Source organism: Leptodactylus fuscus, chromosome 1 (assembly GCF_031893055.1).
Source record: "Leptodactylus fuscus isolate aLepFus1 chromosome 1, aLepFus1.hap2, whole genome shotgun sequence".
Lineage (NCBI taxonomy): Eukaryota > Metazoa > Chordata > Amphibia > Anura > Leptodactylidae > Leptodactylus > Leptodactylus fuscus.
Window position 1 is genome coordinate 148,879,167 of NC_134265.1, and position 24,150 is coordinate 148,903,316.

General features: G+C 43.8%; 1 protein-coding gene and 1 pseudogene across 2 annotated transcripts in view; one reads left to right on the forward strand and one right to left on the reverse strand.

Moving 5' to 3' along the window:
• The window catches only part of PRUNE2 (prune homolog 2 with BCH domain), a 275,764-nt gene that overhangs the window by 169,653 nt on the left and 81,961 nt on the right, over positions 1-24,150 (forward strand). The gene's annotated exons all lie outside the window — the stretch shown is intronic.
• Positions 6,091-6,240, reverse strand: LOC142190763 (U2 spliceosomal RNA; annotated as a pseudogene).

Below are 24,150 nucleotides of genomic sequence, written 5' to 3' on the forward strand. Positions count from 1 at the left end.
ATGGCAGTAGCAAGAAATGAGGGTATTTGTATTCCCAATATATTCTTTGAATTCCCAGTCAGACAATGGCACTGTATACCAGTAGTAAAAATTGTGGGTGCACGTAACCCCAATATATTCTTTGAATTCCCAGTCAGACACTGGCACTATATGGCAGTAGCAAGAAATGAGGGTATTTATAACCCCAATATATTCTTTGAATTCCCAGTCAGACAATGGCACTGTATACCAGTAGTAAAAATTGTGGGTGCACGTAACCCCAATATATTATTTGAATTACCAGTCAGAAACTGGCACTATATGGCAGTAGCAAGAAATGAGGGTATTTGTATTCCCAATATATTCTTTGAATTCCCAGTCAGACACTGGCACTATATGGCAGTAGCAAGAAATGAGGGTATTTGTATTCCCAATATATTCTTTGAATTCCCAGTCAGACAATGGCACTGTATACCAGTAGTAAAAATTGTGGGTGCACGTAACCCCAATATATTCTTTGAATTCCCAGTCAGACACTGGCACTATATGGCAGTAGCAAGAAATGAGGGTATTTGTATTCCCAATATATTCTTTGAATTCCCAGTCAGACAATGGCACTGTATACCAGTAGTAAAAATTGTGGGTGCACGTAACCCCAATATATTCTTTGAATTCCCAGTCAGACACTGGCACTATATGGCAGTAGCAAGAAATGAGGGTATTTGTATTCCCAATATATTCTTTGAATTCCCAGTCAGACAATGGCACTGTATACCAGTAGTAAAAATTGTGGGTGCACGTAACCCCAATATATTCTTTGAATTCCCAGTCAGACACTGGCACTATATGGCAGTAGCAAGAAATGAGGGTATTTGTATTCCCAATATATTCTTTGAATTCCCAGTCAGACAATGGCACTGTATACCAGTAGTAAAAATTGTGGGTGCACGTAACCCCAATATATTCTTTGAATTCCCAGTCAGACACTGGCACTATATGGCAGTAGCAAGAAATGAGGGTATTTGTATTCCCAATATATTCTTTGAATTCCCAGTCAGACAATGGCACTGTATACCAGTAGTAAAAATTGTGGGTGCACGTAACCCCAATATATTCTTTGAATTCCCAGTCAGACACTGGCACTATATGGCAGTAGCAAGAAATGAGGGTATTTGTATTCCCAATATATTCTTTGAATTCCCAGTCAGACAATGGCACTGTATACCAGTAGTAAAAATTGTGGGTGCACGTAACCCCAATATATTCTTTGAATTCCCAGTCAGACACTGGCACTATATGGCAGTAGCAAGAAATGAGGGTATTTGTATTCCCAATATATTCTTTGAATTCCCAGTCAGACAATGGCACTGTATACCAGTAGTAAAAATTGTGGGTGCACGTAACCCCAATATATTCTTTGAATTCCCAGTCAGACACTGGCACTATATGGCAGTAGCAAGAAATGAGGGTATTTGTATTCCCAATATATTCTTTGAATTCCCAGTCAGACAATGGCACTGTATACCAGTAGTAAAAATTGTGGGTGCACGTAACCCCAATATATTCTTTGAATTCCCAGTCAGACACTGGCACTATATGGCAGTAGCAAGAAATGAGGGTATTTGTATTCCCAATATATTCTTTGAATTCCCAGTCAGACAATGGCACTGTATACCAGTAGTAAAAATTGTGGGTGCACGTAACCCCAATATATTCTTTGAATTCCCAGTCAGACACTGGCACTATATGGCAGTAGCAAGAAATGAGGGTATTTGTATTCCCAATATATTCTTTGAATTCCCAGTCAGACAATGGCACTGTATACCAGTAGTAAAAATTGTGGGTGTATATAGCCCCAATTCTATTGCTAGGGGACTTGCAGGGTATTTCTGGGGTGAAGGTGGGGGGGCACACCGTTGGAACGGGTATCGGGGTATATATCGGGTATACGGGAATACACTGACAGTGTATTCCATTCAGGATCCTGGGAAAGCTGGGTTGCGGCGATTGAGCCCGTCAGTGCCACGTTACACTGACAAGCTTCTCCCTGGAATTTAGCTCTTATAAGAGCTGTTGGTTGTCTTCTCCTTCCTATCTAGCCTGTCCCTGCCTACCCAGAATCTAAGCCCTAGCTAGCTGGACGGAAACCTCCGTCCTCGGTGAATTGCAAGCTCAGAATGACGCGAACCTGGGCGGCGCTGTTCTTTTAAATTAGAGGTCACATGTTTTCGGCAGCCAATGGGTTTTGCCTACTTTTTTCAACGTCACCGGTGTCGTAGTTCCTGTCCCACCTACCCTGCGCTGTTATTGGAGCAAAAAAGGCGCCAGGGAAGGTGGGAGGGGAATCGAGTAATGGCGCACTTTACCACGCGGTGTTCGATTCGATTCGAACATGCCGAACAGCCTAATATCCGATCGAACATGAGTTCGATAGAACACTGTTCGCTCATCTCTAATAACTAGTTATTGTAATACTATTACACTGCCAGCCCAGTGAGCATGAACACTCCAGGGGCAGAGCTAGAAAACAGTCTACAAACTGTATTTGTTGTCAATAGCAACCAATCACAGTATAGCTTTCATTTTATATTCTGTTCTGAGAAATGAAAGCTGAGCTGTGATTGGTTGCTATGGAAAACTGAGCCTGTTTACCTTTTAAACAAAAGCCCTAACCCATTGTGTGTCTATATTATGCAACAAACCACACAAAGTTCTTGGTTTACACAGTAACTTGTCAGTTCTGGCTAGACATCTTCTAAAGTACCAGTTCTGAGAGGCAAAGCCAACAAACGTGTCAATGACAGAGTGTTTTATTTTAACTGGCAGCAAAAGTGACCACAGACAGTGTTATGGATAAGCCATCCAATTTTTCAAGCTGCATAACATCTTGAAATATTAAGATGGTTAAATTCATACCAGTATTAAAGGAGCATCTTTATTTTTATACTAGATCTATTTGGTGAAATGGGTTCAAGGGCCCCATCCTTTGTTCAGCCCAATACTTGAATGCAACATTTCTAAGAAAATATTCAAACAATTGAATGAATATATATATATATACATATATATATATATATATATATATATATATATATATATATATATATATATATATATAAATGAACGATGAAACTTTTTGGATGCTTTATTATCTTAAAGGGGCTCTATCACTGGGAAAAGTCATTTTTATCTAAACACATCCTTGCATAGCCTTTAGAAAGTCTATTCCACACTTACCTATAGTATGTAGATTGCCTCAGTGGTGTCTGAATAAGTCTGTTTTTATTCATGTGCTAATGAGCCTCCAGCCAGCTCAGGAAGTTCCCAGCAGCCTCCTCTCTCCCATTATCTTCTATGTGTGTGAAGCAAACAGGAAGCTGAGTCATCATCATCATCAGCAGCAGCCTCCCATAGAAAACAGCAGAGAGAGGTGTGCACCATCTATCGTGCACTAGTCTAATTAGCATATGAATATAAACTGACTTATTCAGAAACCACTGAGACAATCTACATACAAAAGGTAGGTGTGAAATAGACTTTCTAAAGGCTATGCAAAGGTGTGATTAGTTAAAAATGACTTTTCCTAGTGATAGAACCCCCCTGCTTTTTATGGTGTGTCACGGAGCAAAGATATACGACCTTCCTCCGGAGGATATCTTGAATCAACAGGGACGCAAGAGGTCGGGAGACAGCAGCAATTTATTGTATTCCACAAAGTTAGTAGCCGGCGGCAGTCACATCGACCGTAACAACAGTAAGTCCAGAAAAGTCACAATTCAATGATAGCTTTGGTTCCTTGGTCCTTTACTTGTTCCATGCTCTCTGCAGAGCTGTGCCCAGGCTGGCTAACTCATACTAACTGCTAACTACATACTATATACCAAACTGTTACATCCTATATATGGGGATGGGAAGGGCTGAGTCACAGATCCTTCCCCCTCACCTATACCAAGGAGAGCAGACTCCCTGTCTCCTTTGGACAATGCACCGTCCAACATCTTCTTGGAGACACCAATCAGATTATCTCCACCCATTGTCCTCACTGGTCCTCGCTAGTTAGAGGTATTTGCATACAATGTGCTAACACACTAGACCCTAATCAGCCAACTACACATTGATGTATACAACAGGTTAGAGAATACATTCCACACGAAATATATATCACACATTGCCTATAGTATAGACTCTAAACATCCCGCGACATGGTGATTTATAACTTACTGCATATGATAAAGTGTTAATCCAATTAATTTTTTTTTGCTAGTGTGTGTGGGGAGGGTTTAACTTTTTTTTTTTTTTTTTTTATTTTAATGTAGAATTTGAGCCCCATATAGGGATCACAATGTACTTTTTTTTTTTTTTCTTGCCAGTGTGTCTTTGCAGAATGGGAGGAAATCCATGCTAACACAGAGAAAACATACAAACTCCTTGATGTTGTTCCTGGCTGGATTCAATTCCAGGACTCCAGCGCTGCAAGGCTGCAGTGCTAACCACTGAGCCACCGTGTTGCCCCTGGGAGGGTTGAACATTTTTGTAATATACTTTATTAACCTATCAAACTTCCTTTTAATAGAAAACAGGTTGTGAATTACCCATTAGCAATGCTCCAATGCTCTAAGCATTACCAGGGAGACTCTGTCTGTACATATGTACTCAATGTAGTACATAGAGCTGAAGCATTTACCAAAGCAGGATGGTCATTCAAAATGGCGGTCTTTTTGGTTTTATACCTCCTAGAAAAATAGTTCTGCTATGACAAGAAAGCTCAGCAAAAAAACTGTGAAACTTTAATATACAGTGGCAGTGATATCTCTAATTCTTTTACAGCTAGTACTTCAATCTTGGCAGCACATGAAAGATGATAGTCTCAACTTTCTTGTAATACCAGAAGTATTCTAGGTGGTATAAAACAAAAGATACAGCCTGTTCTGTATTAGAAAGGAAGTTAGATAATAAAGAATATTACAAAAATGCTCACTATACACTTATTCACCCGCTCTCCCCAACACAATAACTAAGAAAAAATGGGAGTAACATTTTAAGTATTTACAAGATTTGAAGATTTTTATTATTATTCTTTTTTTAATAAATCCCAAAAAATAACAACCATCCCTGATTTTTCCAAGGTTTAAAATCTCTAGTCTTCAGTCTCCATCCCCCTTCCTCTGATGTCATGGGGAGGGGATGTCTGTGTCTAGCTTCTTGTATTATAGAATACTCCTAATTGATTTTTTTTTTTTTTTTATCGAAGGCCTCAAACAGTGCCAACGTAAACACCACAGTGCACGAAAAAGTGGGGGTGCCACTAAAAAAAACGTGCCCAGGATGCTGTCAGTCAAAAACTTACCCTTCCCCACTCCAAAAGGAGAGAGGGGGGTTCCCGACTAACTCTTCCCCACAAGGTCCAAAAGGAGCCGAGCGGAGTCGAGTATCAGTGGGCTAACAGCCGAAGCCGAAAGCTCTCAACTGCCCTTTTCCCCTTGGGGCTGCCACCACCCAGGGTACTAGGAGCTGACCTTTGTCCGGTTTCACCTCAGGCTGCCACCACCAAGGTTACTCCCGGACTCAGACCAAGAGCCAGCGTCCCCCCCCAGTATACCCAGGGGGGATCAACCAGAGACAGGAGGGAAGCCCATTACAGACTTCACCTCCAGACGACCGTCGGGGGCATCCCAAAAGGGTACAGCATCCCTTCGTCGCACACAAAAAAGTGGACAGAGTGAACAAAAGAGGTGAAAAACATATAAACAATAGGTGAAGTGCCAATCAAGGCCCGGTTCACCGCCGGATCTATAAAAATTTCCCCGCACTGGTGGACCAGGCATAGGGAGTGGGTGCTCAGAAAAGGTGTTTGCTTGTGCCACGCAATGTGCCTCACTCAGTGGGTTTCCCATGCCCAGTGAGTTAAGGCACCTCGGGGTTCACTCAGCCCCCGAGGCACAACACAAGAGGCCTTCGAGCGCCTCCCGACCCTCCAGCCAAGATCCATGGCACTGAGGTGCCAAGTGGTCGTGTTGCCAGCGTCAGCAGTCTTCATCGGCTCCCTACAGTGGCCAGGACCAAACCACTGGCGGAACCGATTACTAGCTGCATCCCCCAGCAACATGCCCAAAGTGGTTCTCACGTTCCCATCTCCACAGATTTTGGTCTACTCCTGCCAGGGCCAGTCCTGGACCGCGCTCTCCGGCAGTTTCACCTACTTTCTGCTTCTGATAAGAACAGATACTACACTTGATCTTAGCCATAAGGCCGAGAAGCGAATACTCCTAATTGATGTTTTGTTCACAGCCTCTATAGTAAACATCCTAATCCCCAAAAAGTAATATGTTTGTCTAAGTCACTAGCCTCTGCCATAACCCCTATCTGAGTTGTGCTGAGACTTCACAGGGATGCATTCATAGACCAGGCAACACCAAGACTCACAGGAATCCTCCTAAGTAATTACAAATAACTAACATTGGAGAACGTCCATCCTTATGGAGAGACCACCTTTTCAGGTGTGTGGAGACTTATACAGCCATAGTTGCTCCACTGCAAGGGAACATGGGAAGAATATGCAAATCTGTCTCCCAAGATGTAAACAGGGAGACAGTGCCTCTGTTATGCTGCCTGAAAAGGTGGTCTCTCCCTAAGGATGGATGTTATCCCCATAATCTGGTCTCTCAGCCTCTCACTTCTACCAAATCAATTCTCTCTAGGCTGCTCTGATGAAGTCCAGCCAGACAGAAACGGTGCCGTCCGTAGCTGAGAAATTGATTTGGTTATAACCCCGCATTATGCAGTAAAGACTTCTGGGAAAGTCGGGCATGATGTTCAGGGTGCTTCCCATAGAGCACAGCATAACAGAGGCACTGTCTCTCTGTTTACATCTTGGGAGACAGATTTGCATATTCCTCCAATGTAACATTGGAGAAGTCAGACTTAATCATGGCTGCACCTAGCCTTGCTGCTGCCTGAGGCGAATGTCCTCCTTCCACCATGAATCACCATGAGTCGGAACAGATACTTAGAATTACACCAAGCATATACAGGAATAGAGAAATGGTATTGAACATTTTCCATATATGCATCATAAGACCAGATACTATGAAATAAACTCATAAAGAACTGTTCACAGAATGAATTATAATGCTCAAAATAAGTAAGTGTATCCCCTTTGAAAAGTAAGATTTTATTATCTGAGGTGAAACCTAATCTGATATTTCTCAATAAAGATGAGATAGAACGTTTGTAACAAAATTAAGTAGCAGGTATATCTGTCAGATCTGCGACTATGAGTCAGTAGTCTACTCACAACTCTTAGTAGGAGCGATATAAAAAGCTTTTTAATGTGGTAGATATGTAGAAAAACAGGATAGTGTTGCAACAGAAAGTCGCCCTAGAATTATGCACACCTCAAACTAGGGTATTGATAAAATAATTGTTACCTAATCCAGTATACAGTGTTGGCCAAACATATTGGCACCCCTGCAATTCTGTCAGATAATACTCATTTTCTTCCAGGAAATGATTGCAAGCACAAACTCTTTGGTATTAATATCTTCATTTATTTTGCTTGCAATGAAAAAACACAAAAGAGAATGAAAAAAAAGTCAAATCATTGATCATTTTACACAAAACTCTAAAAATTGGCTGGACAAAAGTATTGGCACCCTCAGCCTAATACTTGGTAGCACAACCTTTAGACAAGATAACTGCGAACAATCGCTTCTGGTAACCATCAATGAGTTTCTTACAATGCTCTGCTGGAATTTTAGACCATTCTACTTTAGCAAACTGCTCCAGGTCCCTGAGATTTGAAGGGCGCCTTCTCCAAACTGCCATTTTGAGATCTCTCCACAGGTGTTCTATGGGATTCAGGTCTGGACTCATTGCTGGCCACTTTAGAAGTCTCCAGTGCTTTTTCTCAAACCATTTTCTAGTGCTTTTTGAAGTGTGTTTTGGGTCATTGTCCTGCTGGAAGACCCATGACCTCTGAGGAAGACCCAGCTTTCTCACACTGGGCCCTACATTATGCTGCAAAATTTGTTGGTAGTCTTCAGACTTCATAATGCCATGGACATGGTCAAGCAGTCCAGTGCCAGAGGCAGCAAAGCAACCCTAAAACATCAGGGAACCTCCGCCATGTTTGACTGTAGGGACCGTGTTCTTTTCTTTGAAGGCCTCTTTTTTTTCCTGTAAACTCTATGTTGATGCCTTTTCCCAAAAACCAGACCAGACCAGAGAACATTCTTCCAAAACGTTTTTGGCTTTCTCAGGTAAGTTTTGGCAAACTCCAGCCTGGCTTTTTTATGTCTCTGGGTAAGAAGTGGGGTCTTCCTGGGTATCCTACCATACAGTCCCTTTTCATTAAGATGCCGACGGATAGTACGGATTGACACTGTTGTACCCTCGGACTGCAGGGCAGCTTGAACTGGTTTGGATGTTAGTCGAGGTTCTTTATCCACCATCCGCACAATCTTGCATTGAAATCTCTCGTCAATTTTTCTTTTCCGTCCACATCTAGGGAGGTTAGCCACAGTGCCATGGGCGTTAAACTTCTTGATGACACTGCGCACGATAGACACAGGAACATTCAGTTGTTTGGAGATGGACTTATAGCCTTGAGATTGCTCATGCTTCCTCACAATTTTGCTTCTCAAGTCCTCAGACAGTTCTTTGGTCTTCTTTCTTTTCTCCATGCTCAATGTGGTACACACAAGGACACAGGACAGAGGTTGAGTCAACTTTAATCCATTTCAACTGGCTGCAAGTATGATTTAGTTATTGCCACCACCTGTTAGGTGCCTCAGGTAAGTAACAGGTGCTGTTAATTACACAAATTAGAGAAGCATCACATAATTTTTCAAACAGTGCCAATACTTTTGTCCACACCCTTTTTTATGTTTGGTGTGGAATTTTTGACAATTCTTTTTGTGGTTTTTCATTGAAGACAAATTAGATGAAGATAATAATACCAAAGAATTTGTGATTGCAATCATTTTCTGGAAGAAACACTGTAGGAGTACATTTTATGAAGGAACCGCTCCCCTGGATAATAAGGATTAGCGGCAAAAGAGACTTATTCCAAATATATAGCCGCAAGCCAGTGCTGCACCTCCCATGAGGCGACCTGAAGCGACCGCTTCAGGCGGCGCTATGCCGGGGCCCCAGGGAGGGCGGCATTTTTGCTGACCTAAGCCATTCCAGGACAAGCTGTCCTGGACTGGCTTAGGGTCACCGTCACTGAGCGGTGGATTGGGGAGGTCACTGGAGCAGCGCTGCTCCAGCGGCCGCCCCTCACGCTCAGGCAGAGAGCAGGTCCTCTCCGTGCCTGCTCTCTGCCTGCTAAAGACGATTGCTCCCCTCAGCCCCGCCCCCTTCCACTCGGCCCCGCCCCCTCCTGGGGGGGGGGCTTTCTGATGTCTGCTTCAGGCGGCAGAAACAAATGGTTCACCCCTGCCGCAAGCATTACACTCTATCTGTCCCTATAAGTTTGTACCTATTAGTGATAGATCACTAATGATACTGTTAATATCACAGGTTGGACCTTATTCAGTAATGCACTATAAAAGTACATAGACTTCTCTAAATAGAACTCTCTACATGTCTTACCTGAATGTCCAGGTTCATCAGCAGAGATTAATGCAATATCCGCTGATGAAAATTGCAGTTAAAACTGCAATTCCAGGTGTCCTGATGGTGGACACCAGTACTATAATAGCCGAGGCCATATGCTCTGTGCGGAGGGGCTTAAATACCCAAAACCAGGCTATCAACCCTGTGCTAATGATGATGTCAACTGTGGCTGGCCAGTGAGAATGACACAACTGACGGGATTTTGGCTTAAAGCTGAATTGGAGGGACAGTTTCAGAAGCAAAGATACCCAACTCTTTTACTCAAAGGAGAAAACATTTTGCTCAGAGCAGTGATCAGGGCACACTAATCTCCCTGAGACTACGGATGCAAGACAAACAGGCCATCCATCTCATAAGTACTTTTGTTAGGTGCTCTAAAAGCATAATGGATATAGTTAGAACATATTGAGGTATCCTCAAAATGGGCCCGGATATTGGAGACTCCCCCTTTGTCATAGAAGGGGAAAAAAGCTGGGTGACATTCTGACACATAGTCATCTTAATCTACAAATCACCAATTGGTCTACATTGTATTAACCAGTAAATGTGTACCCACTGTGCAAACCAAACCAGTTTGATTTTGGGCCTTTTCTCCACCAGACCCTACCAAGCGGATGCCACCAGACCACACCAGTAGATCTTGTCCTGGACAAGTGAAAAACTTGGGGTACACATTTACCAACAGAAGCAGGGGAAATTCAGATAGGTCAGCTACACTATTAAAGCAATCATGAAAACACCATAGCTGCTAATAGCAATGTGTGACTGCCATGGCACCATCTTGCATATAACATTCAAGATATACTGTTCTCAGCAACAAAAGGTGCAAGGCACATGCGACAGAAGCTGCTGGAGAAGGGTCTGGGGCCCTTGTTACAAGTTATAATATAAACTCATTAATAGAAACACAGATGAGGCCTGCCAGTTTTGATGCCCTAAACTCCCACAGCCAGGAGTGTAACTTGAGGGATTGCAGAGGGTGCAGTCGCATCGTGGCCCAGGTGCCTTAGGGAGTCCATAAGCACTGGCATCAATATTGAAACTGCAGCTTCCATCTGGCCCATAAACCAAGGAGACCCACAGATTATCCTAACCACACTAAGGGCTAGTTCACACAGGGCCAAAGGGGCGGATTTTGACAGCGGAATCCACGTCATAATCTGCCCCTTTACAATGGTGGTCTATGGAGACCACTAGCATTCTTTTTTCGGCAGTTGCCGATAGCGGAAAAAAAGAAGCGAGCTGCCCTTTCTTCAGGCAGAAGCCACAACTCGCTGAGCCGCGGCTTCCGCCTGGCAGCCGCAACCTCCGGCGTCGGCCCATTCATTTGAGCCAACTCCGAGGTGGGGGAAGCCGCGACCGCGACATCAAGGCAGGCGGGTTTTGACCATATTTTGACTTGGCTCCCAGAGTCAAAATATGGTCAAAATCCGCCCCCATGTGAACGAGCCCTAAGGCTGATTAAGCTTCTTAGGTCCCATAACCATCACTATCAAGAATTTGCTGTAGGGATGATTTAGCGGGCCCCGGACAAAAGATTGCAACAGGGCCCACAAGACTTTAGTTATGCCACTGCGCACAGCATATTTTTAAGGAGTAGTAAGCTGCAGATAGCTTCCTTTTAAGTCTCCAGTATATGTAGTTTCACATACCTGCAATTAGCAGCAGTGGGCTATCCAAGATTGTATATTAATAACCTATTATTAGGATAGATCAGGGGGTTCTCACACTTTGTCAGCATGTGAGCTACTTTATAACATGACCAAGTCGAAAGATCTACTACCCACTTCTTGTGGGTGGGGCCGGGGCTGGCCTGTGGGCGGGACCGGCCTGTGAGTGGGGCCAAGCATGTGGACGGGGCCAGGCGGAGCGTGAGAGCAGGAGACAGCGGCGTTCTATGGCCGCCCAGGGATCCCCGCTGTCTGCTTGTTCACAGCGCAGGCTGAGAGTTATCTCTGGACATTGGCAGGCTGGGGCTGCGGCAGCCTGCGCTGTGAACAAGCAGCACCCCGGCTCCCTCCATCCCTAAGAGCGGCCTGCAAGTGTCCGGAGTGCTTGTTCACAGCGCAGGCTGAGAGTCGACTCTCAGCCTGCACTGTGAACAAGCAGACACCAGGGATCCCTGGCTGCATCCCGCGATCAACCCACACGTCCATTGCGATCGACCGGTAGATCGTGATCGACGTATTGGGCACCCCTGGGATAGATCATTTATATGAGATCATGGGGAGCCAACACCCAGCCCCTCGCACTGTTCAGCTGTGCACCAAGCAGTGTGCAGAGCTAGAAGTAGATGGCTCTATATACAGTAACAGCACAGACCCGGCACTGCACAATGCACAGAGTGGTCTGCTTTTGACTCCATATACAATATGGAATAGCATTTGCTGCTATCTGTGAATTTCAGCATCCATGGCTAGTTTTGGAACCTATTTCCCAAGTATACTGAGGTATTAATATATAAATTATAATGATATCATTGTCATGTAATGCATAATTAATATACAAATTATTCATTTTTAAGAAAGGTAATTGCTTATATTTGAAAATATATTAAATTTTTTATTTAGTTGAAAAAAATTTTTTTGCTTTTTTTCTGAAATGTATTTTGCACTAGTTTTCAATCGCCCCCTTCTTCTGTTAATAAAGATTATGACTAAATCAGTTATTAGGAATGTGTAATGTTACTTCCTTTGAAAAGAAAAACAGGTTTGTAAGGTAAAAACTCATAAATGAAAAAAAATCTGCTTTTAATATTTGAAATGAATTCTGCTAGTATAATCCACATGTTCCAGTTTACAGTTTATTGGAGTTGTGACAGGAAGAGCTGATACAGTGGAAGATGCCAAAGTGGAGAGGGTAATGGAATAAGATATTGGCAGCATAGAGTCTACATTTGGTGGATTTTCAAAAACTGTTTATTCCAGACTTCTCTTATTTATTTAACACTGATATTGTGCTGCAACAAATTCTAATTGTGATAGTATTTGACCTTTTTCCAACTATGCCAAATTATAGAAAAATCTTTGAATAATAAATTTAATTATTGGTTTTAGTATAGCCTCATGTGTGTAAGTTCTGGCTTGTGTTATGGTTCATCGCACAATTCTAAATTTATATATATAAAAAATAAATAAATAAATAAATATACAGGTATAAGGCTTAGTTCACATGCAAATCCGCGTGTGCAGATTCTGTCGCGACAGCCACGACAGGATGCCAATGCAGTGCACGGCATCCCGTCGTGGCTTTCTGCTCCGGATTAGGCCCAAATGAATGGGCCTAGTCCGGAGGGTGCTGCCGCGGATGATTCAGCTGCGGAATCCGCCTGAAGAGAGGGCAACTCACTTCTTTTTTCCGCTAGCGGCAACATGCTGCTAGCCTAAAAAAAACCGCTAGCGGTATCCATAGACCACCATTGTGAGGGGGCGGATTATGATGTGGATTCCACACCAAAATCCGCCCCCTCTGTGCCCATGTGAACTAGCCCTAAGAAACAATATAGAGGCAGCTTGAGCTACTGATAGAAGGGTCCTTAGAGATAGGTGGGGGGTTCTTGGTTGGCCCCATCTCCATTGCTCCTGGGTGGTGATAACCTGTAAAGGACTTTTCTTTCCCAAATGGTATAGAAAAGGTAACAATCACCACATGTTTCTGCAAACATGGCAAAAAGGCACCATCATTTTTGTCATAGGACTGACCCCCCTTCACCTATTATATACAACTCTGACTGCTGGAAGGAAATAATGCTGCGGCTCACCTTCCAGCCTTGGATTTTAAAAAATTATATAATGGTTTGTTATTCAGATAAGCAAATATCAATATCTCAAATATCCACTGGAGAGAATTTAGTAAAATAGACACACCAGTTTTCTGGTGCAAAAGTGGCACGTTTTTGGCACACGTTTTTGTGCCAAAAATGTTCCACTTTATTCATTTAGGACTTGCACAGAAGAGAGTGGAGATTAAAGCAGGCCAGGGTCGGGATGCTTGGCCTGAAAGATTTACCACAGCTGGTGAAAATAGCATAAGTTTTTTATGAAATGTGTGCCGGTCCTCAATACTTAGTAGATTTCAACTTTGATACATTGGACATTGTGGCAGAATTTTTAAGAGGTCAGAGCCTTTTTGATAGGGTGCATGTGTGACTTTGTGTCCGGCGGAAAACAACAAAGACGGACACCAGCGGTCACCCTTAAAAATCCATTTAAAGCTGACCGCCAGAAAGCCGTCCTCTGTCCAGTTTCTCGGTGCTGAAGACAGAAACCCGGTGGAATGGATGGTACAGGGCGGACATTGAGGCACGTGTGTACGCCCCCTTAGTTAGTTTAGATATTCCTTTATAAACTATGCGCACTTTGCCCCTTTTTAGCTTAAGAAAAAAAAAAGAAAAAAGCACAATTGCTCCTTTTTAAAGGGATTGTACCATTAAAAAACTATTTTTTCTAGGTAACACGTCGGAATAGCCTTTATAAAGGCTATTCATCTCCTACCTTTGGAAGTGATCTCCGCCGCGCCATTCGTTCGAAATACCGGTAACCGGTATGCTAATTAGTTCTCTCGCAGCGAGATGTCCCCCAGTGCAGGAGATGCGATGGGGGCATCCCCATTGCTGCTCGAAAACCAACTGCAGCGCCGCCCCTATGTTCTTCTGTATCCTTGATGTCGGACGCCTGCACAGTACACTCTGTTCGGCGAAGACTTCGAGGATCGTACTGCGCATGCGTGAAATTGCGGTGTCGGCACTATGGCCGCGGTCATGCGCAGTACGTTCGGCAAAGATCGCCGAACAGAGCGTACTGCGCAGGTGTCCGACATCAAGCTGAAGAAGGAAGGAGAGGATACAGAAGAACATAGAGGCGGCGCTGCAGTCGGTTTTCGAGCAGCAATGGGAACGCCCCCATCGCATCTCCTGCGCTGGGGGACGCCCCCATCGCTGCGAGAGAACTAATTAGCATACTGGTACAAACCGGTATTTCGAACGAACGGCGCGGCGGAGATCACTTCCAAAGGTAGGAGACGAATAGCCTTTCTAAAGGCTATTCCGACGTGTTACCTAGAAAAAAAAGTTTTTTAATGGTAGAGTCCCTTTAATGCATTTTTAGCCGGACGGGCTCTTTTACACTGCCCATGTACTGGAGTGCATTTGTGCTTTTTTTTTTGCTCCTTTTTAAAAATGTGCATGTCTTGAATACAGCGGGAAAACCACTCCCCCATTTAAAAGCTGATTTTCTGTAGCAGAAACATGTAGTGTTTTTTCCGTAGTGTCTTTCAGGCCAGGGCTCCACGAGACGGAAATGTCGCCGAAAAAATCATGGTGTTATAAAGTAAGGGCAAAGAGAATGGGATTCTAGTGAATCCCATACTCACTTTGTGGTAAAAATTGCAGTGCGGACACACTGCGATTTCCGAATCTGGCACGGTTTTGGAAATCGCAGTGCAGCATGTCAGTTATACCTACCGAAACACTAGCGGTTTCCCCATAGGTATAATTATAACACAAAGTCCGTGGAGGAAAACTCCACAAATTTTCTGGTTAAAGCGTTGCGGGAAAAACTATAATGCGTCGCCACTGCATTTTTTTCCATAGCAATTTTTGCTGCGGGACGTCCCATGGAGCCCTTGCCTCATTGTGTTTTTGCTGAGTTTTTCTCAGCTGATTTTCTTCCTATATTAAATATATAGGGAAAAAACAAGCATTTCCACAGGTATTTTTTCTTCCCTCGTTTTTTTCTTCCCTCTCATGTGCTAAGTTTTTTGTTATCTTATATGTAATGGACTGTATTACACTCCATTCCAGTAGGTCCACCTCAGCAAAAAAAAAAAAAAAACATCCTATTTCGGTTGTTTTTTTGCTGTGGTGTGTATGAGTTGCTCCAAAAGGGGCCCACTAAGGCTCTATCGCCCAAAGACCCACAAAAATCTGGAGCTGGCCCTGATAAAACCTCTTGAGGCTAAGGCCCCATGTTTTAGAAATGCAGTATTTTATAGCAACAGCAAAGGAGATGAAATTTATTTGATCTCATCCACATATTGCGGTAAAGAAAAGCTGAAGTAAATATGTTTTTTCAAAAACACATTTTGAAAAAAAAAAAAAAAAGAAAACCAGCTTGTTAATTTTAACTGTGGGATTGTGAGCATTTTTCCTATAAATTTAATATGGGAAAAAAACAACTCAGAGAAAATTGCAGCAAAGAAAAAAATAACAACACTGTGGGAAAAACGTAGTATGTTTTTGCAGCATAATTTATACAATGTTTTTTAGCTGTGTTTCACTACATGGGACATAGCCTCAGGCCTCATTTACACAGCATTTTTTTGCTGAAGAACAGTAAAGTTATAAGTAGCATATAGTACTATACATGTCACCTGTATGATAATGACCCGTACACTATAAGATTCCCATGTGATTGCCATCACCATACAGGTAAAATATAACAGCATATACATTATAAATCACACGTGTAAACCCAACCTTAAACTATCTCAATATAATACATTATGTATACATTCTTATACATTATATATATACCGTATATACTCGAGTAAAAGCCGACCCGAATATAAGCCGAGGCCCCTAATTTTACCACAAAAAACTGGGAAAACTTATTGACTCGAGTATAAGCAGTGCAGCACCTCCCATGAGGTGACCTGAAGCGACCGCTTCAGGCGGCGCTATGCCAGGGCCACGGGGAGGGTGGCATTTTTGCTGACCTAAGCCAGTCCAGGACAAGCTGTCCAGGACTGGCTTAGGGTCACCGTTACTGAGCGGTGGATTGGGGAGGACGCTGGAGCAGCACTGCTCCAGCGGCCGCCCCTCACGCTCAGGCAGAGAGCAGGTCCTCTCCCTGCCTGCTCTCTGCCTACTAAAGACGATCGCTCCGCTCGGCTCCACCCGCCCCCTTCTGCTCGGCCCTGCCCCCTCCGCTCCGCCCCCTCCTCCGGGAAGGGGGGGGGGCTTTCTGACGTCCGCTTCAGGCGGCAGAAAGCCATGGTTCACCCCTGAGTATAAGCCTAGGGGAGAAATGCAGCAGCTACTGGAAAATTTCAAAAATTAAAATGGTCGGAATTTTTGGGTGCAATAGATGCTGGGAAAGGGGAGGGGGTGTTTTGATTGTCTGTCTGCTCCTTCCCTGAGCTTGAGGACTGTTTTTTTCTTCCCCCTACTTGGAATTGAGTCTGGCTGAATATAGGGTATCTGCAGTGCTCCTATCATCCCCTTCCTGACAGAACAGGAGCAGTTCAGATACCTTATATTCAGTAGACCGGGCACTTTCAGACACAGGGATATCTAATGTGTATAATGTGTTTCACAGTCATTTTCTACTTTTGTATGTATTCTAGGGAAAGGAGGGATTTAGAACTGTTATTTTTTTTTTTTAAAGTCTTTTTTTTTTTGCACTATTTTATGGGAGATTCTATGCATTAATATTGTGGCTGGTCATAGACCCCCCCCCCCCCTATTAAAAGAAATACTTTTTTTTTTTTTTTTGCTGACTCGAGTATAAGCCGAGGGGGGCTTTTTCAGCTCAAAAACTGGGCTGAAAAATTCGGCTTATACTCGAGTATATACGGTGTGTTTATATATACAGTATATATATATATATATATATATATATATATATATATATATATATATATTGTAAGCCGATGGCTGGTCAGGTAATGGAGGGGGTGTACATCTCACCCAGACTACTCAGGTGGGTAAGATGAGAAAACTCCAGGAATGTTTGTTCTCAGCAGACAACTTTCGTCTGCTGAGCATTGTGGTAAATGCTCAGTACTGGGCTGGATTTTTAGGAATGACAGGTAGATTGGTAGTGGGACCTGTCATTCCACCCCCCTCCAGTCACACTTAGGGGATGATCCGGCAGCCACTCAACTGCAGAGAGTCTCCTCGTCAAAGAGGCTTAAGAAGTTGCTCCAGCAGTAACACTTTGGCAGAGCTTGGCTGGAGAGGTGACAGAGAGGTCATATTTTTGGAGCTGTGTCCTGAATGATTCTACTGGCTTTTTGGATTTCTATTATTCTAGGTGAGGTAACCTATTCTATGTTTTAGTTAGAGTCTAGCCGGGCAGGTATTTATTTTTGTATTGTTTCCTTTTGTTGCTGCACTACCTTTTTGAGTGAAAATAAACTCTACCTTTGTTTTTGACTAAAAAAAACTGGACTTGTGTGTCTATGTCACCTCACCTAGCAACCCCAGACCCTGACAATTGGTGGAGGATGCGGGCATATAGCGGTTGCTAGGGGCAACGACACATCCACTCCTTGCAGGAGACAATTTTTTTTTATATCTTGGGTGAAGACTGCTGCCGTTATACAGACCCAGACTATGGAGGAGATAATGAAGTATCTTGTACAGTCCAATGTTCAGCAGCAACAAACAAATCATTTGCTGATGGAGCAAATTGCGCTCCTTAAAGAGACTGTTGTCACTAGCCTGCAAAGACCTGTGGAGCACAGAGATGAGAAGCGGGCTGTGCAAAGAGCTTTGCAAAAGATGACCCCAGATGATGACGTGGAGGCCTTCTTGACTGTGTTTGAGAGAGTGGCTGAATGGTAGAAACTGCCAGCTGCTGACTGGGCAGACGTCATTGCACCAGCAAGATGTCCAGTACTATGATAAGTTAAAGGCGGAAATTCTTGCTCGGCTGGGGGTAACCACTGCTGTCTGTGCCCGGCGGGTACATACCTGGAGCTACCATATGGACAAGCCTGCCAGATCCCAGATGTACGACCTGATTCACCTGGTGAAAAAGTGGCTGGAACCAGACGCCTGTACCCCTGCAAAGATGGTGAAGAAGGTGGTCCTAGACCTGTTCACCAGAGCTCTTCCTCCTGCGTTGCAGCGCTGGGTTGGACATGGAGACCCCAAAGATGCCAACCAGGTCGTCAGCCTTCTGGAGAGATACCTGGCGACTGAGGCGGAACTCCGTGATGACTCTACAGCGCGACCATCCCCCAGGAACACCCAGCGGAGGGCACATCCCGGTAAGACTGTTCCGTTATTTGAGAGCGGAGGAAAAACAGCGGGAGATGTGTTTTCTAGGCAGTCCACCAGCCCAAGAAGGGACTCTCTGCTGGAGAAACCAGGGCTGATACAGTGTTGGAGATGCCATGAGCGGGCACATATTGCTGCCTAGTGCCCATTCACCTCTGAGCCAATGGACTGTGACGCTGGTGGACATCAATCATTATTTGCCAGACCTGTCTGTGCTGCGGCACTGGGACTAGAGACTGGGCCTCAGGTCTGTCAAGTTGAGGTGAATGACCATTCTGTCCAGGCATTGTTGGACTCTGGTAGCCTGGTCACTCTGGTGCAGACCAGCTTGATAGCTGGGGACTTTATCCCGGACAAACGTATGAGTATTTGTTGCATCCATGGGGATGTCAAGGACTACCCCATGTCCAAGGTCACAATAGAGACTATAGTAGGATCTGTTTATTATGAAGTGGGTGTTGTAAAAAAACCCACTTACTATCAACCCTGAGAAATGTGCTTTAGGGCTGGAGGAAGCCAAGTACCTGGGCTATGTCATTGGCAAAGGGGTAATAAAGCCCCAAATCAATAAAGTGGAGGCAAAACAGAACTGGCCAAGACCGCTAACCAAGAAGCAAGTCAGGGCATTTCTAGGCATTGCGGGCTACTATCGGAGGTTTGTGCCAAATTTACCTCTATTGCAGCTCCTCTCACTGACCTGACGAAAGGTGGGAAGTCAGTGATGATACACTGGACAGCAGAGGCAGAGGCGTTCCAGAGGTTAAAGCAAGCTCTATGCCAGCAGCCAGTGCTGATAGCTACTGATAGTCTAGGAGCAGTGCTGTCCCAGGTTGTAAACGGTGAGGAGCATCCAGTAATGTACCTGAGCAGGAAGCTGTCCCCCGCTGAGAAAAATTATAGAGAGGGAATGTTTGGCCATTAAGTGGGCGCTGGATGCTCTGAGGTATTACCTCCTGGGGAGAAAGTTTAAATTGATTACTGACCATGCTCCCCTTACAAGGATGAAAATCAATAAGGACAGAATTGCTAGGGTTACCCGATGGTTCCTGTCTCTGCAAAATTTTATATTTGATGTAGAACACAGGCCAAGGAAATTATTGGGAAACGCTGATGCCCTGTCAAGGGTGCATTTTATGATGGCCAAAAATGCCCAGCCCTCCATTCTGGAGAAAACTCCAGGAATGTTTGTTCTCAGCAGACAACTTTCGTCTGCTGAGCATTTTGGTAAATGCTCAGTACTGGGCTGGATTTTTAGGAATGACAGGTAGGTTGGTAGTGGGACCTGTCATTCCACCCCCCTCCAGTCCACACTTTGTGGATGATCTGGCAGCGACTCAGCTGCAGAGAGTCTCCTCATCAACGAGGCTTAAGAAGTTGCTCCAGCAGCAACACTTTGGCAGAGCTTGGTTGGAGAGCTGACAGAGAGGTCATATTTTTGGAGCTGTGCCCTGAATGATTCTACTGGCTTTTGGATTTCTGTTATTCTAGTTGAGGTAACCTATTCTATGTTTAGTTAGAGCCTAGCCGGGCAGGTATTTATTTTTGTATTGTCTCCTTTTGTTGCTGCACTACCTTATTGAGTGAAAATAAACTCTACCTTTGTTTTGGACTACAAGAACCTAGCAACCTCACCTAGCAACCCCAGACCCTGACAATATATATATATATATATATATATATATATATATATATATATATATATTATCTCATAGCTCCCAACCATCCCGGATCCAATGGGACAGCCATGATTTTACACTGCAGTCCCGGGATAGTTTACAGTTTGTCCCAGTATGCCCCTCAAGTGTTTTGCTGTTAACAAATTTTATTAGGGTAGGGTAAAGGGTAATTGATAGATATGTTAATCCTAGTGGGCTAAAGAACCTTTGATGGTGTCATGACCATGTGATTTGACTCTTGTGTCGGCTCAGCTATTCTGGATTATATAGGACAGCAAGGTGTTATACAGAAAGAGGAAGCTACTGGGAATGGAGAATTATAGAAGGTAAGGAGGAGAGAAGAGACAGCATTTGTGAGCAAGAGGGGGAACTGGGGACAGATGTAGGGGGCAATTAAACGGAAGGTAGATGAAAATGGCAAATAAGCTGGGGGCAGATGAAGGGGAAATTAAAATGGGGCAGATAAAGGGGGACATTAAGCTAGTGACAGATGAAGCGGGAGATTAAATTGGTGGCAGATGAATGGTGGACATTAAGCTGGTGGTAGATAAAGGGGGACATTAACCTGGGGGCAGATAGAGGGGGACATCAAATTGGTGGCAGATGAAGAAGGACATTAAACTGTGGACAGATGGAGGGGGACATTAAAATGGGAACTGATGGAGGAGGAACATTGAGCTGGGAACAGATCGACGAGTGGACATTAATCTGGGGGAGCAAATGGAGTGTGACATTAAACTTGCGGCAACTAGAGGAGGACATTAAACCCTGGGGGGTAACTGCCTCAGTTTAATGTCCCCCTCTAGTTTCCACCAGTTAAAACTGGGGCACAAATAGAGGCACTTAATACTGTGAGGAAATTGGAGGGTAAAATTAAAATGTTAGGGTGACTGTAGGAGCAATATACTGTGTGGAGGCACATGGAAAAAATGGATATGAATGGGTGGAGTAAACATAGAAGTGTATGAAGCTAAATTTGCCTTGGCGTTCATAGCATGCTCTATATTTTGCCCCTCTTCCTGTCCTTTGAAAGTTGGGAGGTGATATATATATATATATATATATATATATATATATATATATATATATATATATATATATATATATATCTACCATATATATTGTCAGGGTCTGGGGTTGCTAGGTGGCGTGGCATAGACACAAAGGTCCAGTTTCTTTAGTCCAAAACAAAGGTAGATTTTATTTTCACTCAAAAAGGTAGTGCAGCAACAAAAGGAAACAATACAAAAATAAATACCTGCCCGGCTAGGCTCTAACTAGACATAGAATAGGTTACCTCACCTAGAATAACAGAAATCCAAAAGCCAGTAGAATCATTCAGGGCACAGCTCCAAAAATATGACCTCTCTGTCAGCTCTCCAGCCAAGCTCTACCAAAGGTCTGCTGCTGGAGCTGACTTCTTAAGCCTCCTTGACGAGGAAACTCTCAACAGCTGAGTTGCTGCGGAACATACCCAAAGTGTGGACTGGAGGGTGGAATGACAGGTCCCACTACCAACCTATCTACCATTCCTAAAAATCCAGCCCAGTAACCGGAACTTTGAAATAACACTCAGCAGACAAAATTATCTGCTGAGAAACATTCTTTCTGGAGTTTTCTTATCTCACCCACCTTAGTAGTCTGGGTGAGATGTACACCCCCTCCATTACTTGACCAGCCATCGGCTTACAATATATATATATCTATATATTTGTGTTCCTACTAGCTTCTGCCTGCGACTTCATCTGCATATTGTTGGCGTCAATGATCATCCCATATTCAGCAAATTGCTGCCATCAATGGTTCACCTGCTCCAGCGTTTCGGCAGCTCTCAAGATGGGCTGCCGCTAAACTTGTTCATTGTTCTGGTATCTCAGTAGCTTGCTTGGACGCCATATAATGAGCGTGTTGTTGGCGTCAATGATCCGCCTGCTCTCGTGTTTCGACAGCTCTCAAGCTGGCCTGCCGTGCCTGTGATTATTCCGGCATCTCAGCAGCTCGCTGGGACGCCATATAATGAGTGTGTTGTTGGTGTCAATGATCCACCAGCTCCAGGATTTCGGCAGCTCTCAAGATGGCCGGCCGCTGGACTTGTTCCTCGCACCGTGCCTGTGATTGTTTCGGCATCTCAGCAGCTCGATGGGACGCCATATAATGAGTGTGTTGTTGGCATCGATGATTCGCTTGCTCCGGGGTTTCGGCTGCTCTAAGAGCCGCCTGACGCCTAGCTTGCTTAATCCTCCTCAGCTCCACTTGAGGAGAAGTCTGTTGACTTCTGGCTACCTTCATAGCTCTCATTTTTTGAGAATTTTGCAACAAACTAGATTTTCTTTTGTCTGGCATGTTTAAAATTGAGAAACTGCTAATTTGGATTAAAGGGGTTTTTCCATCTCAGTGTCTCAGCACACTGCCTGCATAAACTTCTCGTCTCTCACTGAACAGGACACAGAACACTTCTGCAGATCAGATAATATACTGATGCTTGTACAGAATGGACTAAGTGTTATCTGTTTGTTTACATTTAGAGATAACAGACCAGGCTTTATCAGCAAAGTGCAATTAGCTGATTGTCCTGCCGGCAAGAACAGTTTAATATAGTATATGAACATAAATTCATAACAGTTGTAAAGTCATGTCATTTACTGGGATAAAAACTATCCTATGTGTTAATCCAGGTTACAAACTATCTATGTGACAAATTTCATACAAATACATTCAGCCTATTTTGCGTGACTGAGTAACAAACATACAAACTTTCACATTTACAATATGAGTAGGATATATATATATATATATATATATATATATATATATATATATATAAATATACAGTATATATATCCTATTAATATTATAAAGGTGAAAGTTTGGATGTTTGTGGGTTTGTTTGTTTGTTTGGATGTTTGTTCCTCAATCACGAAAAACCCGCTCCACCGATTTGGCTGAAATTTTCCACAAACATAGTTACTACACAGGATTGCGCAATAGGCTACTTTTCGTCACAATAGTGCACATACGTTTTTCCCAGGACCCCCACAAAACCCAAACTCACATCACTATCTCTGCAATCTCTCACACTTTAGACCATAGCAAGCCACAAAATTCATATTACCCTCTACAGCAGAGGTCAGCAACCCCTGGCACACGTGCCAAGAGTGGCACTCCTGCCATATTTCACTGGCACGCCAGCAGCACAGGACCTGCAAGAGTTAAATGAAGTCAGAGCGTCCCTTCAGTGCTCTGCTAGAGCTGAAGCATAAGGACACTCCCCTTCTCTCACTGCCCTCCAATGAGAGGGGTGCAGGAAACCTAGGGGGTGGAGCTTAATCGCTGTGGTCTGTGCCTGCTATAGTGATTAGAGATAAACGAGTACTGTTCGGATCAGCCGATCCGAACAGCACGCTCGCATAGAAATGAATAGAAATGAACCTACTCCGGAGGTTGCTGCCACCTGAAGAAAGGGCAGCCGATCCTGGCGGTCTCCATATACGACCATTGTGAGGGGGTGGATTATGACGTGGATTATGCACCATAATCCACCCCCTCTGTGCCCATGTTAACAAGCCCTATGACAGCACCTCTATGTTACAGTTTGTTCTATATGACTTTAGTGTAGGTGTCATCAGCCTAAAAATTATTGTGCGGCACTTGAGTACCTCATCTTTGATTTGTTAAATTTAAATCGGCACGCCGAACAAAAAAGGTTGCCTACCCCTGTTCTACAGACTAGCCCCAAACCCCACACAATCACATTTACATATACTTTACCACTTTCACCCTCACCTTAACTATACTCCAGGAGGCTACTTCTTTAAGGCAGCCATGTTTGCCGACCTCCACCGCTCTGACGATTCGCGACACCGCCCACCCAGC